General features: G+C 41.4%; 1 protein-coding gene across 4 annotated transcripts in view; it reads left to right on the forward strand.

Moving 5' to 3' along the window:
* Positions 1-18,060, forward strand: part of ALKAL1 (ALK and LTK ligand 1) — a 547,486-nt gene extending 529,426 nt beyond the window's left edge. For 3 of the 4 annotated variants that reach the window (XM_085604144.1, XM_085604141.1, XM_085604145.1), the window contains exon 6: positions 17,450-18,060. The gene's annotated coding sequence lies outside the window, so the exon portion shown is untranslated. The remainder of the gene's footprint in view (positions 1-17,449) is intronic. The other variant, XM_085604142.1, reaches the window with a different exon arrangement.
* The last annotated feature ends 999 nt before the right edge of the window (positions 18,061-19,059 follow it).

Raw genomic sequence — 19,059 nt, forward strand, 5'->3', positions numbered from 1 at the left:
CAACATATTTTCTATTGAAGTTGCCATTAACTTTGCACAGACATACTGTTTCACTGATTAAAGCTATATAGCGCACAATTGATAATATGTGGGAATCGGGTATCTGAAAATATTTATCATATGTGCATCATCAAGTAAAGTGTCTTGCTTTATTTTGTTCCTATTGAAATCCCTGTTTCCAGCACATTTTAGAAATACACAAAAATGTTCTAAATTTTTGCTTTTCATAACTGATGGATAAATATAGTTCATTTACAGATATCTACATTTGTTGTGTGCTTCAAAAAAACATCACACTTCCGTGTACTCCAGGAAGATTGTCATATAATATAGCCTTATAGGACTATAGCAGCATATAAAGGCCCGCTCCAGTGTTAAATGCTTGAGTGAAGGCACGGGCCATTAACAAGGAAACTGGCCTTTAATGGTCGGGATAGCCCACTGCAGTGGGTTATAAGGCTACTAGAACATTCTGCCGCAAGAGAACAGAATATCCTAACTTGAATAATCAAAGACATCGAAGACCAAGGAGGTTGACGTCCCAGAGGCCCCAAAGCCTGTTTCATAGCTGTTGCTGTAATTATTCAATAGCTAACAGCCACTCACAGGGCCATGGTTGTTAGCTGTTGAAAATCCACTGTGTAAGGGGGCTGAAGTCAGCCCCAAGTTATATCCAGCATGGCTAAACTGTTTCTTCCTCATTCAGCCATGCCAGGGAAACCAGGAGCTGAGCAGCATTCTCCCTCCCTCCTTCCGAAGCTCCAGAAAGAAAAGTCAGCACCAGTCCCATAAACAGCAAATTGTCAGAAGACACATAGCCTGTCATTTGACCTCTTCCTTTGAAGCACCAAATGTGAAAGAAAAACCTACTGGCCCGCCAAAACTGAGCTGGCCACCCACCAGTGAGTCGCGAGCCAAAGTTCGGGAATCGCTGCTATAAAGCATAAACCCTGAAGCAAAAGCTTACTGTAACACTGGCATTGTTTCAAGTGTGTGATCTTTTTCTTTAAAAGTTAAAAAAAATGAATTCAAAAACAGCTTTGAATTTCATGTGGCTTGAAACGCCTTGGAGTATTCTTCAAATCTTTTATTAGATTGTTACTCGAAAGACAGGTTTTTCCTCTATGGAGACAGGTAAATCGAACTATAATATGCGTACAATGTGCGATTTGTCCACTACGCAGCCTACCCCATGATCATGTCTCAAGGAGTGACAAAAATAGATTTTGTAGGTCAGTCACAGCGTATTCCTTTAGTCACAATTTCACATAAACTTTGGTCATAAGCAAGCATTAGCAGCATCAAAAATTGTCTTAATGTCAGATGAAAGATAATCAGATGCAATCAATAGCCTGAAGGTTACATTACACAAAAAATGTATTTAAATTATATACATTTCAGCAATCATCAAGAACATGTACATTGTGGTGACATCTCCTGTGCTCATTGTGCCAGCAGGCCCTAATTTGCACCGGCCCCTGAGTTACGCCCATGGCATCCCTGCATCATTCATGAAACACATTGACCAGCAGTCATTGGTAGCAGCTTTCCCCAGCTCTCCATCCTGGAGGGAACTACCAATCCAGGAAACCGCATAACGCATCTGCCTGTCGGGGTACCTGAACACAGGCGCAGCCCCCAAAGTTCTAACTTGGGCGTCTCAGGTAAGGCAGGAGAGTCCAGAACCACCAACAGGTCAGTCACCCTTCCTGCCAGCCCAGTGACCAAATGAAGACCCCCCAGTCCTGGGGGCAGTCAGTCCAGATAAAAAGTCTACTTCTGGGTACCCCCTGCTATTTTATTGCCAGGGACCCTGCCACAGGGAGAGGAGCTTACTGGCACTCTCACCATCCATCCCCACTGACACTGGATGTGCACAGCCTCAGAAATAAACCCCAATATGGTTTGGATAAATAGCTCCTGACCCCTGGGGGGCAAATGCACCCGATCCTTGTGGAACAACTCTGCCTTTGATACCTGGATTAAATTGTGCCATACCAAACCCATTGAGGAGCCTGCCAGAATCTTTGTGACTGAATGGTTCTGTTTCTTAGCTGAGTCGTTCACTGCCTGAATGGGAGCCTCCCCCGGCCATACTAGTCAAGAAGTCAGAAAGCCATTTAAATTGCCCAAGAACCCCTTTCAGGTGAGCAAATCCTTCCAAACCTCAGAGGACAATCTGGTGTGATGGTGCTTTGCCAGCAGCCCGGCCATTGTCCTGGTGATATTCCTTGAGAAAACCCTTCCCATGGGTATCACATTGAGGGTGAAGTTTTCCATGTCCCACAAGGACCTGATATTGCTGCAAGGGGACATTCCTGGCTGCCACCAGGCTTTAATGGTGGCCCTGAATGCCGAAACTTTGTCCTGCTAGAGCCTACACACCCCAGCTACAGAATCTATCTCAATGCCCAGGAAAGCCATCCTAGTAGCAGGGCCCTTGGTCATATCCTCAGCTAGTTGAACTCCTAGGTACTGTGCTAGATGTCGGAAACCCAACAGAGGCTTCCCACATGCCGGTGAGCCCGGGGAGCCTGGGGGCCCAAAAACAGAAAGTCATCCAGGTAGTGTACCACATCCTGGGATGCCACTAGGTCCTTCACTGCCCATTCCAAGAACCTACTGAATATTTCAAGCAAGCGATAGAACACCCCATTGGCATGCAGAGATCGACAAAGAAGTTCCCCTCAAAGGTAAAACTCAGCTAGCGTGTATCATCTGGGTGCACTGGCAAGAGGCCGAAGGTAGCCTCTATGTTGGATTTGGCCATCAAAGCACCCCTTTCCAACCTCTGCAGCTTGCAGATTTCCTTGTCAGATGTGGTGTACCATACGGCACAGAACCCTGTGTCCGAACTATCATTAGCCGAGGTCCCCAGCGGGAAGGACAGGTTATGAATCAGGCAGGATTATCCGGATCCTTCTTACATTATGTCCAAAATCTCATGCATAGCAACATTATTAATAGTAAATACAAATGCTCTAAGAAATACCTTTTCTAAAGTGTTCTAAATACTGTGTGTATGTTTTTACAAACTCTGGTAACTCCACCCTTTTCCAGCTTGTCACAGGGTGGGGTCAGTGATGCTTGCTGATCCCACCCTGTGACAGCTTGTTAAAGGGTGGGTGTTTGCGTTCACATTGTGACTGACAACCAGCCCCAGGAAATGCAGGGCAGACGTCCTAGAAGCCTGTGGCTGCAATACAATTTGCCACTGTTAAGTGTTAATAGATGGTGGTCTCTTAAGACGCCTAAGACTAGCAGGCAAGGGCTGGCACTAGATCAGCCCGGCTGTTGAAGTTAAACAACATAAATAAACGTGAGTTAACTGTGCACATGTGCACATGTGCATTACTGCACTTGTCTTAATGGAAAGTGCCTGGCTGCCAGTCATGCGCCTTGTGTAAGTGAAGATGAGAGAATGGAAAAGCAGCCAGGAACTGAGGGCGTCCTCTGCACAAAGTTTGCTTTATTAGCAATTGGGAATGTTATGTGGGTGGTAATTACTCTGAGCAATTACCATATTTCTCTAAATGATTACCATCTGCATAACTTGCAAGTTTGCCAGTTAGGTGAGCAGAACCGCACCACACTTGAGCAGAAGCTACTGCTGGCAGTAGTGCAACATAAAGGGGAAAATAAAACTCACTCTTATGTACATAAGGAACGACCAAAAATGCAAACTCACCTGAAGAGATTACCCAAAATGTATAATCACAATAAGCAGACACGGAACACAAAATATTGCATTGAAAGCTTTTCTCATGCCCATACAATGTGCAGAACAGGAAGCGAGCCAATGCTGCATGCCAGCGTACCCAATTACAGAAGGAACGGCCAAAAGTGTGGCAGGTGAATTCACTGTATATAAGCAATTACTGCATGGACATGCACAGCAGACAGCAGTGCAAGCTTCAGAAAGCACATGCATCCTATTCTAATGTGGGTGCCTGCCACGGCACCAGGGGGACAGGTGAGTGCACGTTGCCCCGGGGCGACTGGTGAATGCCATTGCGATCAGGGCTTGGCATCCCAGCACACAGAACTAGGATCACCAGGACTCCACGTGCTGAGCCCATGGCACATGGTCGGAGCTTACATTTAAAGAAGGAGCTCTTGGTTTTATTTTGTTTTCCGATCGTTGCTTGAGACACCTAAAAGAAGTTCCACCAAAGCGCATGAACACAGCACTTTGCTGATGGGAAACTGACAAGAGAAGCACACAGAACAACAGAAAGTAAAAAGCCTACAACCAAGAGAAAGGAGCAAAAGTAAAGTAACAAGCACAAGGACCAATAAAAAGTGAAGGCAGGATGTAAGTCTCTTTAAAGATATATTTAATACAATAGATGTCACAAGCACAGGGCAAGCGATGTGCAGATGAAGCCTAAAAATGATGCATGCAGCTCATGGGGAGGGGGGGGGGTACTCACTAACCCTCATCAGAGCCACGAAACCTTCATGCAAGCATTTGACTATACTGTGAGGCCCTCTCCCCATTCCCAAAGAGCAGACTGGCTGCCACCAACCTGCTTCCCCCAGCAGCTGTACGATGATCCCCGGGGTGCTTGATTGAGGTCTGTAACATGCTGCAGGAGACAACAATGCTGGAGGAGAAAAAATGTCGCTGCTGCGCACCATCCCGGACACACTGGAGGGGACAAAGAGGGTGTCCCAGTTCTTCTTAGGGCCTCATATGCAGGGCCGGACTGGGGACCAAAACCGGCCCTGGCAAAGTGCTGGGCCGGCCACTGGGGGTTGGGGGGGGTTGGGGGGGGTGTTTGGGGTGCCGCCGAGCTCTTTGCCAGGGCCGGTTTTCGGCCGATTTTGTTACAGGGCCGATTTTGCAGCTATTCTGCAAAAACGGCCCTGTAACAAAAACGGCCCCCAGGGGCCCAAAACCGGCCCCCACCCGTGCGGCGCACCGTGGGATTGCCCGGTGCCCGCTACGGCCAGTCCGGCCCTGCTCATATGTCCCCTGGTGGGGCTTGCGCCCTTGGAAGACGTCGCTGACAAGGTCCCTGCTATGATTACTGTGTTATGGGAAGGAAGGGCTCCCGCCCCTATAGCAACTAAGGGTGCCCCTCCTAGAAGTGAGAATGGAGCCAAAACATTGTCAACATATATTGCACATTAAAATTGAACAGGAACTATGATTAAAATGTTTGTGTTAGAACTGCCTGTTCTGAAAATAAGCTCCATTTGTCTATTGTTTCTAAATGATTAAAAATACAGTTATCAGTTTTCTTCCTAGCCCTCTGACACCTTCCGCCCAGTCCTTTGATTCAGAAGGTGAAATCCCCGAGTCCCTGAAATCTTGCATACTGTAGCCGAAGTGCAGAGCCTTGGCTGGGGCATAGGAGCGAACACTTCTTAGCCCATGCAGGATGTGGTTCACCGCCCTCGTTGGAAAAGGGATATTTTTTTGTACATGTGTACGTATTGCTGCTTGTGACATTTATTTTGAGATATTGACCTAAAACGATGTGTTCTGTGTGACTGGAGAAACATTCTTTTTGTGCTGTCAATTCAGTACCATGGAGAAGTGCAATGGTGCGTGGCTAACGTCAGTGTATTTCTGGATAAACATTAACCTCAAACATCTGGAACGTCAAAGAAATGCGGATGGCTCCGTTTACCAATATGGTGCTCCATGCAGTTCATTTGTGCCGGGGTCACGTGGAGTTTTAAAGCCTGATTGGGCATTTGAGTTCTCCCCTGGGGGTTGCAGCACAGATATGCTGCAATAGAAGCCCACACGTGAACAGGAGAGTTTGATGTACATTAAAGTGTACAAATACTCGCACCTTATGAATCTTGATAGTTTCCCATTTCAGTTTTTTAATCCCTTTTAAAGGGTGAGTTTATCATCTCAAACTGTGTCAAATAATACAGATGCCTTCACCACCCCTCCACCAGCACTCAGCTAACATGAGGCATATTCTGCTTTGCTGGAAGGTTTTCTATTCATATATTTAACTGGGAAAACTAATAATAGTAAGTCATGTGCAAACTGCATTCTCCATCATCCCTGGAATACAGATACTAATGAAATTATGATATTTCAAAGAAAATCTGAATTTGCCCTTTTAGAGCTTTGGCAAAGATTTTACTTTTGGCTTTTATTTATAGCGCATCAACACAGCGACACATCTCTACCCACATGCCTACACAAGCACAGATACCAGCTATCAGAAAGTCAAGTAAATACACGTGCCCTGCAAAAAGACCACCCGTCAGTCATAACCATGTGCAGCAAGGGGCATAAAATGTTAGTCAGAACAGCAAATGATTTGCAGCAAGGGGCTAAATGTAAAGTGAGTCTGGGGAGTACATGAGTATGTGCAGCAAGGGGCTCAAGGTAAAGTGAGTCAGAGGAGCACATGATATTGTGCAGCGTCACTCATATCATCATGTGACACAAGTTAATGTGAGTCCATGGAGCACATGATGATTTGCAGCAAGAAGCGCAATGTAAAGTGAGTCAGGGAGTACATGAGTATGTGCAGCAAGGGACTCAATTTAAAGTGAGTCATGGGAGCACATGAGTATGTGCAAGAATGGGCTCAATGTAAAGTGAGTCAGGGGAGCACATGAGTATGTGTAGCAAGGGGCTCAATGTCAAGTGAGTCAGGAGAGCACATGAGTGGGTGCAGCAAGGGGTTCAATGTAACGTGAGCCAGGGGAGCACATAAGTATGTGCAGCAAGGGGCTTAATGTAACATGAGCCAGGGGAGCACATAAGTATGTGCAGCAAGGTGCTCAATGAAAAGTGAGCCAGGGGAGCACATGAGTATGTGCAGCAAGGGGATCAATGTAAAGTGAGTCAGGGAGTACACGAGTATGTGCAGCAAGGGACTCAATGTAAAGTGAGTCATGGGAGCACATGAGTATGTGCAGGAATGGGCTCAATGTAAAGTGAGTCAGGGGAGCACATGAGTATGTGCAGCAAGGGGATCAATGTAAAGTGAGCCTGGGGAGCACATGAGTATGTGCAGCAAGGGGCTAAATGTAAAGTGAGCCAGGGGAGCACATGAGTGGGTGCAGCAAGGGGCTCAATGTAAAGGAAGTCAGGGGAGAACATGAGAGGGTGCAACAAGGGCCTCAATGTAAAGTGAGTCAGAGGAGCACATGATAATGTTCAGCCTCAGGCATATCATCATGTGTCACAAGTTAATGTGAGTCAGAGGAGTGCATGAAGAGGTGAGGCAAGGACTTCAAGGTAAAGTGATTCAGAGGAGCACATGATTATGTCTAGCAAGGGGTACAAGATAAAATGAGTCAGAGGAGGACATGATAATGTGCAGCATCAGGCATAGCATCATGTGGCACAAGTTAATGTGAATCAGAGGAGCACATGATGATGTGCGCAATGGGTACAAGATGAAGTTGGTCAGAGGAGCGCACGATAATATGCAGCAAGGGCCTCAAGGTAAAGTGAATCAGAGGAGCACATGCTGAAGTGCGGCAAGGGGTGCTAGATGAAATGAGCCAGAGAAGCACATGATAATGTGCAGCAAGGGGCAACATTTTCACAAGGTGAAGTGAGTAAGAGGAGCTTATGATGATGTGCAGCATGGGGCACGAGGTGAAGTGAGTCAGAGAAGCACATGGTGTGCAGCAAGGGGCATAAGGTGCATTGAGTTAGAGAAGCACATGGAGTGCAGCAAGGGGAAGTAGGTGAAGTGAGACAGAGGAGCACATGGTATGCAGCAAGAAGCATAAGGTGAAGTGAGTCAGAGGATCGCATCATGATGTGCAGCAAGGTGCACAAGGTGAAGTGAGAAGGAGGAGCTTATGATGATGTGCAACAAGGTGCACAAGGTGAAGTGAGTAAGAGAAGCCTATGATGATGTGCAGCAAGGTGCACAAGGTGAAGTGAGTAAGAGGAGCTTATGACGATGTGCAGCAAGGGGCGCAATGTGAAGTGAGTCAGAGGATCGCATCATGATGTGCAGCAAGGTGCACAAGGTGAAGTGAGCAAGACAAGCACATGTAGCAAGGCATGCAAGGTAAAGTACAGCAATAAAACTCAAGGTCATGTGCAGAAAGGAAGAACTAGATGATGTGACCCAGAAAACCCTAGTGATGCATTTCAGTGTGCACTTAATAACACAGTGATACACTGGATGTTGTAGCTCTCGCGAGGAGAATGTGATGTGCTTTATATGACTTTTCAGTGAAGTGCATATGGCAGCATTAGGTAATGTGCATTGGGAGAGCCTCGAGGCAACGAGGGAGTGTTGTACATCAAAGGAGCACTCGGTGTTGTAAATATCAGTGGCAGAAAGATGTGTGCATTATGGGAAACACGCTGATGTGCAGGAGCGGCCACGGCGTGAAGTACAGTGAGTACATATGGGGATAAACATTATAGAGAACATAATGATAAATATCCTGTATGAATGATGCCTTCAGTCAGCAGAACTTTGCATGTTTTCATTGCGAGTGGTATCATTAAATTGCTTAAAGCAATATTGCTACCCTTTTAACTCAAAGGTTTTTATAAATTAATAAAGAGAACAATTAATACAGTCTAAAACATTTTTCTTGTGCTTAAAACAGACTTCATGGTGAATATTTGACACTTTTTCTTTAATGTATTCCTGTATTTTTTCGTCACACTGTCTGAAAACAAAATGGTCTAATTCTGAGCCTGTTTGCTTCACTCTTGCACTCTTGTGCCATTCAACGTGGTGCAAAAGGGACGCAAACCTGATATGTGATGTATGAAGCAGCACAAGGCCCCTTTGCATGGTCCTGAGTGGCTCCATGAGTCTGGAGTAAGGCAGCGCAGCGCACATAACCGCATTACCTTACCCTGCCCTTGGAAGGCATTTCATGGATATTGCATTGGTGTTTCCACGGAACTCCCATGGATTTTGATGCATTACCAGGTTTCCCAGAATTGGTAAGCCTGGGAATGAGCCAACAGTTTACACCTTACCAGGAGAGGCGTAACAAGAAGAAATATCTTCATTTCCCCTAGTTACTTCCACTTTCAATGTGTGCTACATTCTGCAACCCACATGGAAAGATGAATATGCCTCTCAGGATTGTTTTTTAGGCATGAAGGTGCCCCTTCTTGCACGAAAACAATGCTGCATGCAATTCAGGCACCCTTGCACCATAGTGCAATGGTGTCTGCATTGGCGCTAGGCTGCCAAAATGACACTAGCACAGGGGAAAAGGCAGGAATGCGCCATATTGCCTTAAGTACAGCTCATTCCTGCCCTTTACCTGTCGCACAGTGCAGCAAGGTAACTTTCTGCACAGTGTGACAAGTTCATGAATAGGCTCTAAAGTGTCCCTTAATTTGTTTTGAAGACCCACAGCGGTTTTTGAGATAAGAAGTGAATCGTCAGCAAAAAGGAGTACAGCTATTTTTTCTCCTTTCAAAACAGGGTAATCATTCATATGTGCCATTGGTGCCTTAATCACATCATTACTATACAGGGTAAACAAAGTAGGGGCGAGGACCTACCCTTCGAGAACCCCGTGGAGAATAGGAATATGGGTAGTCAGTTTGCCCCCAGTACCACTGCAGACTTGGGCACAATTCATGTTGTGGAGTCTGGAAATAATATTGACCAGGCTACGAGGGACCCCCATTTCTTCAAGCACGCTCCAGAGAGTCGCATGGGGCACTAGATCAAATGCTACTGTCAAGCCAATGAAAACCACATATAATCTTTGATTGCTAAGCACTGTAGATTTCCAATATGTAAGTGCAAACCTAAACACTTGATAAGAGTTGCTTGTTTTGGCTCGAAAACCTGCCTAAAGTGTTCACTGAACACATTTGCTTTTAATCAAATTTTTCAGTTTATCAAGAATCTGCCTTGAGAAAATGTTTTGCAAGTTGTTCATTAGAGTTGTAGGTCTATAATTGGATGGTCTACAGGCATTCCCCTTCTTAAAAAAAGGAATTATTTATGCCCCCCAAGCGTCTGGTATTTCTCCTCCAGAAGCTTTTGCATTCGACACAAAAATGGCGTAGATAACCCATATCTGCGGTACAGATTTATATAAAAAAAAGATAAATCCCTCTTGTGATAATCGTTCATATTCTCACATCTATATACTCATCTTTTTATAGGGAAACACTCAGACATTTGTCTTCCATTCAGCTATCTATACACTAACCTGTTTAATGCAAAAATATCTCCTTTATTCCATTAAATCAACCCTTACTACATGAAAATAAACTATATTCAGTGATATATACAAATCATATACTAGAAGCTAATCAAAACAAGTTTTATAAAAAACATTATACATGGTTTATACAATATCTCATTACTTTAACATTCATAAAAACAATATCAGTAAAAAGATAAAAACATATTTCAGATATATGGGCCAGAAAAAGCAGACAAAATTACATTAATAGGCTTAGTGCATAACTCTCCTCATTCCTCCTTTCTTTAATATTCTCTCTCATTCAGGTTAATATTACATCTGATCTTTCCCTATGTTGTGCATATTATGTTGTACATACTGAAAGTGTTGCCCTATTCATTTTATGAAAACAATTATCTTAGGTGGCTGTTAATCAAAACACCATATCCTATTGTTTGTTACGGTACATATCCTACAATTAACTTAATTATGTGGTTTACTTTACATAACTTCCGCAACACAGACGTCCTCTGTGGTGCAGAGGCATAAGTGATATGAATTAAACCACATATGAAAAGGAAGCAAAAGTCCACTGTGATCCATTGGTATGTCAATAAATAGTTAAGATCATTCTAGGATAGTACAGTGAGAAACAACAGGATTTGGTTGGATAAGTGTTTTGATTAACAGCTACCTAAGATAATTATTTTCATAAAATGAATAGGAAAAAAGGGCTCATGGGGGAGCAATTATGGACAATTTAAGAACCCAGAGCCAGAGTTTTAAATATGATTGTATAAGGATATTATCCTCTCAATGACTACAATTTCAGTATGTACAACATATTAAGCACAACATAGGGAAATATGGGATGTGATTACCTGAATAAGAGAGAATGAAAAAAAGGAAAAGACAGGAGAAATGAGGAGAATTATACACTGAGCCTGTTAATGTACTTTTGTCTGCTTTTTATGGCCCATATATCTGAAATATGTTTTTATCTTTTTAGACTATTTCATTGGTTTTTAATGCTTTGACCTGAAGAAGGTGGGGTAAACCATCGGCATACCAGCGAAATGCATCATCATCATTTCATGATATTTTTTGTTTGCATTGCATTATTTAAGGAAAATTAGCAATAAAATGTTTTTCTTTCTGTGAATTATGGTGTTTTGTAACTGTATAAATACTAAAAAGAACAGATATTGTTTTTATAAATGAGATATTGTATAAACGGTGTATCAAGTTTTTTTTATAAAACTTGTTTTGATGAGATTCTAGTATATGATTTGTATATATCACTGAATATAGTATATGTTCATGTACTAAGAATTGATTTAATGGAATAAAAGAGATTTGTTTGCATCAAACAGGTTTCAGTGTATAGTCAGCTGTGTTGAAGACAAATGTATGAGGGTTTCCCTATAAAAAGATTAGTAAATAGATGTGAGAACATTTGAACCTTGTCCCATAATTGTGGAGCTCAGATTTATTTATGTCACATGGTATTCGTTCTGACCCGGAGGCTTTTGCTGATTTAAGTTTATTAATCACAGAAAGAGTATCATTTAAACTGAAGAATGGTATCTCAGTGGTCTTGCAATGGGCTAAATGTGACCCAGTTTCAATACAGCCTCCTGATTCTGCACAGCAAGGTGCAGTGCTAGGAGTATTACCGGCATACAATGCAGAGAAGTATTCTACCCACTTCTCAGACTCAATATGAAAGCAATGGGTACTCTCACTGTCAAGGGTATCTAAACGTGTGACTGTGGTAGCAGAAATTCCCTCATAACCAGACAAATAGAACACAAATCACTGATAGATCTCTGGAGTTTGACATTACTTGAGGCCAGGACTCTCCAATAGCTGTTAGCTAATATAGGCTCCAGAACCAGAGTTCGAAGAGTGGCTGAGGTTCTTTTAAAGTAATCCCTTGTTAAAGATGTGGCCAGCATATTATGGTCACTGTCAGTATGAGCTACAATCATCATATGTGTAAGGAGCACCCAGAGACGACCATCACGCAGATCATATTCAATAACGCTTGATCAAGAACCCCTTTTGAATGTTAATGATCTACCTGGTTGGAGTGCGCCCACCCATTTAATGCTCTAAGTCCCCGACCTATCACTATTGAAGCAGGTTGAAGTGCTGCATAAGAAATATAGTGCTGGGTTTTGCCAGATAGGCAAGGTATATCTCATAGCTAATTTTCTTGCTCAGTGTGCACATTAATAGATGACCAGGGATCAAAACATACACTAAAATCTCCTGCAATTATTATTTTCACTTGCTCATATATATTTCTATATGATTATCTAGCATAGCTAGGCACGGGTTATTCATTACAAGCAGGTACTGATCTGGCATAGACATTGAATAGCGCCTTAGGCATCTCCAGAGGGAGATTTAGGCAGAAGTCCCATTAGGTCAGGATAATCTATTGCCAATGCCATATGAGAACATGCAATGATATTTTTAAGAATGCCAACATCCCCAGCAACAAACACTTTCTCCGCTGCCTATATCTTCTGTAATAAACAAACAATATCGGATTTGTATATTCAGTTAGCACACTCCTTTGAAACATTGTCAAGCAAAAAGTGTTCTTTGCAATAACTTTTTGCAACTGGAGAAATAAAAAGTAGTGTAGATTTACTAAATAAACTCTGTTTTCAGGCCTGCCTGGCCTGAATAATTGTTGTGAAGAACTTATTTCCTATTTACAAAATCAAACCAACCAAAGAGTAAATGACGTTGGTAGAATGAAGAGAAGAAGCAAAACACTATTCCAAAAAAATGACACTATAAACTCAAGAAACACTTAGCCTGCAATTCTACAGACCATTTCTAAGATTATCTTAATTAGGCTTTGGCAATTTACATTCAGAAAGCCATATCTAAAAATGAGTGTTGGATGACAAAAAGGGATGTGTGAAGTCACACATGTTGTTTTAGTATTGAATGTGTGACATATAACCAACCTTTCTCTTATTTGTCCAAGGATTTGCAATGGATCTGCACAGCCATAACATTTATTTTAAAAAAATAAGAATTTTTTAGTTTTAAAATGTATAATAAGAATGAATGTGTGAATAAAATGTATTTCTAATATTGTGAAAATGTATATTAGTGAATTGAACTCATTGGTCAAATTGTAGTGCAATTTATATAAAAAAACAGTGAAATTAACTAAAAACCCAAATGTTACAGGAACATTATAGTTAAGAAATAACATTAAAAAACATGGAAATTCATTGAAAAAAGCAAAGGTTACAGAGACTCCATAGTTAGGCTCCAATTTTAGGCACACAAAACCATAGAAACTCAGCAGTTAAAGTTATATGAAATAGCGATAACTCATGTCCTAAGGTAATTGTAATTCACTGCTAATTACCCCACATATTGCGTCCCTTATTTTATCTTTTATGGCATCATTCTGAATATCAACGCAACATTTGTAGTGAAACTATTCATGAGAAAACTGTGCATGGCGGGGGCACAAGTTATATTTATAGTTACCTTAGGGACGAGTTATATATTTAATTGAGATAATTAAAACTATCTCTACTGCAGAAAGAGCCCTTTTTGTAATATAGTTTTAATCTGTTCACCAGTTTTGGAGTTATTGAAGAAATTAAACTTTGTATATCTAGGGACGCGGATCCTTAATGGTTCAGCGAATCCAATTATAAATTACTTTACGCTAAAAAACCCATACAAATTCACAAAAAAAAATCAAAGGTTACAGGGACATTATAGTTACATTACAGTTGCTGAGTTAATTGCTAAATTAAGGACACGCTAGGCCAAACGGAAATGGCGTAAAACAAACTCGCCAGAAACCAAGGAGCTATTTAATCTAACCTTGACAGCCTACAAAAAAGCCCTCTTAGAGGCCCAAAAGTCTTTTTTTACTGACAAAGTCATAAACTCAGATAACAAAGTAAAAAACGTCTTCAATTTAGTAAGGGACATGTCCAACCCCGATCAAGTAACTCCTCCTATTACCTCCTCACAGAAATTATGCAATGACATTAATGTCTTCTTCTCTGACAAAATTAAGAAAATACAAGTATCCATTGCTTCTAGCTATCAGGATATGCAAAATCTACTTGATAATCGTAATCTTAATACCATGGCTACTTTCCCCTGCTTAAACAAAGAACAACTCCTGGAACTACTAAGCTCTCCCAAAGATGTTTGCCCCCTCCACACATACAAAAACTAATTTTCACCTCCTTTCCTGAGACCACTCTCCCCTATTGAACTTATCCCTCAGACAAGGAGTTGTACAATCAGCCTTCATAGAAGCAGTGATCATTCTGTTTAAAAAAAAAACAGGTGTGAAACCCCAGAAGTTAGATAACTATAGGCCCATATCTCTTCTTCCTTTTGCTGCTAAAATTCTAGAGGCACATGTTGCCAAATACCTCTGCGCCTTCATAGAAGAAACCAATTTCCTGGACCAACACCAGGCAGGTTTTCAGCCCTCTCGTTCCACTGAATCAAACATCCTATCTATAGGGGATGACCTAAAAGAAAAGGCTGATGGAGATGCATTCAGGCACTGATCCTATTGGATCTATCTGCAGCGTCCGATACCGTTGATCATGAGATATTAATGGATCAAATTGCTGCAGCGGGTCTCAGAGGCACCGCCTTAAACTGGATGAAATCCTTTTTAAAAGACGGAAAGCAGTCAGTCCGTCTTTCACCCCATAGTTCTGCCATTGTTAGTACAAACTGTAGGGTACCTCAGGGTTCCTTCCTGTCTCCCTATCTCTTCAACATCTACATCCACCCTCTGATACATACTTTACAATGAAAAAGGTCAAAATCTACAATTATGCGGATGACATGCAGTTGATCTTTACAACCGTTGATCATGAGATCTTAATGGGTCAAATTGCTGCAGCGGGTCTCAGAGGCACCGCCTTAAACTGGATGAAATCCTTTTTAAAAGACGGAGAGCCGTCAGTCCGTCTTTCACCCCATAGTTCTGCCATTGCTAGTGCCAACTGTGGGGTACCTCAGGGTTCCTTCCTGTCTCCCTATCTCTTGAACATCTACATCCATCCTCTGATACATACTTTACAATGAAAAAGGTCAAAATCTACAATTATGCGGATGACATGCAGTTGATCTTTACAACCGTTGATCATGAGATCTTAATGGGTCAAATTGCTGCAGCGGGTCTCAGAGGCACCGCCTTAAATTGGATGAAATCCTTTTTAAAAGACGGAGAGCCGTCAGTCCGTCTTTCACCCCATAGTTCTGCCATTGCTAGTGCCAACTGTGGGGTACCTCAGGGTTCCTTCCTGTCTCCCTATCTCTTGAACATCTACATCCACCCTCTGATACATACTTTACAATGAAAAAGGTCAAAATCTACAATTATGCGGATGACATGCAGTTGATCTTTACAACCGTTGATCATGAGATCTTAATGGGTCAAATTGCTGCAGCGGGTCTCAGAGGCACCGCCTTAAACTGGATGAAATCCTTTTTAAAAGACGGAGAGCCGTCAGTCCGTCTTTCACCCCATAGTTCTGCCATTGTTAGTGCCAACTGTGGGGTACCTCAGGGTTCCTTCCTGTCTCCCTATCTCTTCAACATCTACATCCACCCTCTGATACATACTTTACAACAAAAAAGGTCACAATCTACAATTATGCGGGCGACATGCAGTTGATCTTTACAATTGATGAGACATTTGACTCCAAGGAGTTCCTACAGAATACCATGTTGTTTGTCATAAACTGGATAAACTGCAACCAGCTAAAACTTAATCTGATAAAACAGATATTGTCTTCCCCAACAATCAACTAAACCACTGGACCCCTGCTCACTGGCCAATGGAGCTTGGCACCACACCCACTCCACTAGTACGGTAAAAACTCTTGGCATCCAAATCGATGGGGACCTATCCATGAAATCCCAGATAAGCTTGGTTACGTCCTCCTGCTTTCTCCAACTCAGGAAGTTTAGGAAAATTAGAAGATTTTTTAGCAGAGAGGCCACTATTCAATTTATTATTGCCCTAATTCTGTCTAGAATTGATTACGCTAATGCCATCTATCTATGTCTCCTGATTAATTACAATTACCGACTACAGATGATACAAAATCCAACTGCCAGAATCCCCTGGCTTAAATACATTAGGGAGACCACATTTAGTATTGGAAGACTATCTATTGATCTTATGCCACGTGAATTAAGAAAATAGAATAAAGGGTGGATTACAAAGACTATTTTAGTCGCAAGGGAAAAGTTAGAGCTAATGAAACCTTCCATACAAGATTATGTCTTGAGTCAAACCACTGTTGGTTTGTAGTCTTATCTGGACCAGGTTCTACATTCCTGGGATCCGAAGCTCCTGAACAACTTCAGATGGGGCTCCATCTAGTGTAAACTCTGATTGCCTTTGTGACAGTATGAAACAGCAGGCGAATGTCGTTACCCTTGCAATTAAATTTCTGCACAGACCGTATTACTTTTGTATTTTTCTGTAAACTGTATCTGCCTATATAAAGCAAATGATTCTTTCTCATTCTTAAGCTAAATCAATTTAGGAGGCACAGACTCGCACTACTTTTTCTTTAAATGCTAAACTGTCCTAAGAACTTTTATACGACTTTAATCTGTGCATCATTGCAATTTTGAAGCCGATGCACTGGATTGGTTATTATTTGATCTAATTTATTTTTCTTTTATGATTTTTTTCAAATAATCGAATGAAGAAAATTAAAAGTATTTACCAATTCTGTAAGCTACGTCTCTTTTTTGTTTATATCTCGTACTTAATTTCATATAATGTGAGAAACATGTATTGCTTGAGCTGTCCCCAGATTTGCCGTCTCCTGGGAGCAAGATATTTTTCAGGAAGTGCCATTATTACAGTGCACCAAATCTTCAAATGAGGAATGCGGAATATCTAAGGAAAATAGTTTTTCTGCCCTTATCTACACATAATTTTCACCATTGGCCTTCATTACAAGCCATGTGCAGCAGTGGCTCAGAGCAGGTGGTAAATATGAATAGAATTGTCGCACTTTCCCCGTGCAGATTTTATCTACATTTATCCTCATTAAATCTGGTCAGTAAAAGAAACTCAAAAGTACGGTGTTCCGGCACAACTTGTAACCCCTTTTTGACTGCTAACTTCGGCTCTCGGCCGAGTTAGCATTTCCTTAAAGTTATAATGTGTAACTAAGCCAGGTAAAGGTTACGTAGTGCCTGAAGACTACCCAATCAAATAAAAGTTGTCTATTTTGTAATTATTTTGAAATCGGGAAAATAACGTTTTTTTTTTCTTTTTCAGATCTTATCTACGTGAACTAGGACTCCGACTTGCCAAGAAAGTGCCTTTGAAATCCTCCCCAAGAAAACAATCGACATGTACCATTTCTTTTATTAAGAGATGCATTTTATTTTCATGTGCAGTTTGTTGAACGTTCGACACGTACGTGAATGATTCGTTTTACTTTGTAAATTTGCTGCCCATGGTACAAGTACATCAATTATTTATTTAAATACAATGTTTATAATAAGTACTAAAAAGATACCTATTAAATGTTATTACCCTATTCAGGGAGTTGTTTGTTCTTGCTGTTAATTCTCATTTTCATTGTTCTTTTACTGTGTTGCTCAGGCCCATACATCCATTATTTGCACTATCTTGCAAGGTAAACGAATATGGAACTGAACTTTTCAGAATGAGCTGCCTGTGACATATTTTACTTTCACTTGAAAATATGTGTTTTGTACAGTCTGAAAAACACTCAACAATACATTGTTTCTGGAACATTCGCATAGCTGCTCCTGAATATTATCAGTTACATGAAGATTGGCACTTATGGAAAGAATTGCAAATAATGTAAATATTTTAAAGACTGGAAAACTGCAATGCAGTTTTGTTGGAATAAAGACTATAAAACACGATGTCTATGATTATTTCAAGCTCCTCCTGCGTTTGCCTTTTAAGCAGTTCTGTTTATAACAAGATTAACATCTTTGTGATTGGCTATTTCGGTCCGTTTTGGCTTTACAAGCAAACCTAAGGACTCCGAATTCACATTACCAAAGCTTGAAAAATAACACATTTTCACAAATATACAGGATAAGATGTTGTAGAATGGAGATCTCTGCCTCTTTTGATCTTAAGTTTCATCTGAAGGAAGCTCGGCGGATTTTTGTCCTGCCTTCTAGGTCTCTGGAGAGGTAGGAGAGAGAGATCCCGCTGCAGGTACGTTTTAAGGTGCCAGGCCATTAATGAACTTGTGTACCCAAAACATTGCCGGACTGGGAACCCAGAGCAGTCCTGGCAATTTTTAGGTAGAGCATTCGAGACCTATTGTATTTACTTCAGTATATACTTATATGTGTACCTACTTTGTGGGCTTTAGAGATCAGCCCTAGGACTTGTCAGCTTCTGCTTAGGGACTTCTTTTATGTTCAACTGACTACCTCTATTTAACTGTCTTGATAAAAAACGACCAGCAGAGGTCAGTAAGATACCAGAATTGCTTTCTGCTAAGGGACTTTCTTTTTTCTATTTTTCTGGCAACTGCCTCTATTTAATTTTCTTGTTAGAAAACGACCATCAGAGGTCAGTAAAGTACCAGAATCACTTTGGCATTCTCTAGATTCCAGTCCATAGAAATTGTCTTCCACAAGCACCCGTAGACCATAATATTTTTTGCAAATCTTGTATTTTCAGTGATATAACCACCGAAGTCCCTGATTTTATATTAAAAACAGAGCTTTGAACTATATTATTTCCAGCTGAAAGGCAATATTTCTCTCCATGTGTTCCCATACCTGGCATGTAATGTAGTTTGGTGCTTACTTTCCCTCCATGTTAAAGAACAGTAGATGTTTCATCACCCAGGCTAATGTGCTGCATAGCTAAATACATATCAGGTACCAAAG

This window comes from Triturus cristatus, chromosome 5_1 (assembly GCF_964204655.1).
Source record: "Triturus cristatus chromosome 5_1, aTriCri1.1, whole genome shotgun sequence".
In the NCBI taxonomy this organism is placed as follows: Eukaryota; Metazoa; Chordata; class Amphibia; order Caudata; family Salamandridae; genus Triturus; species Triturus cristatus.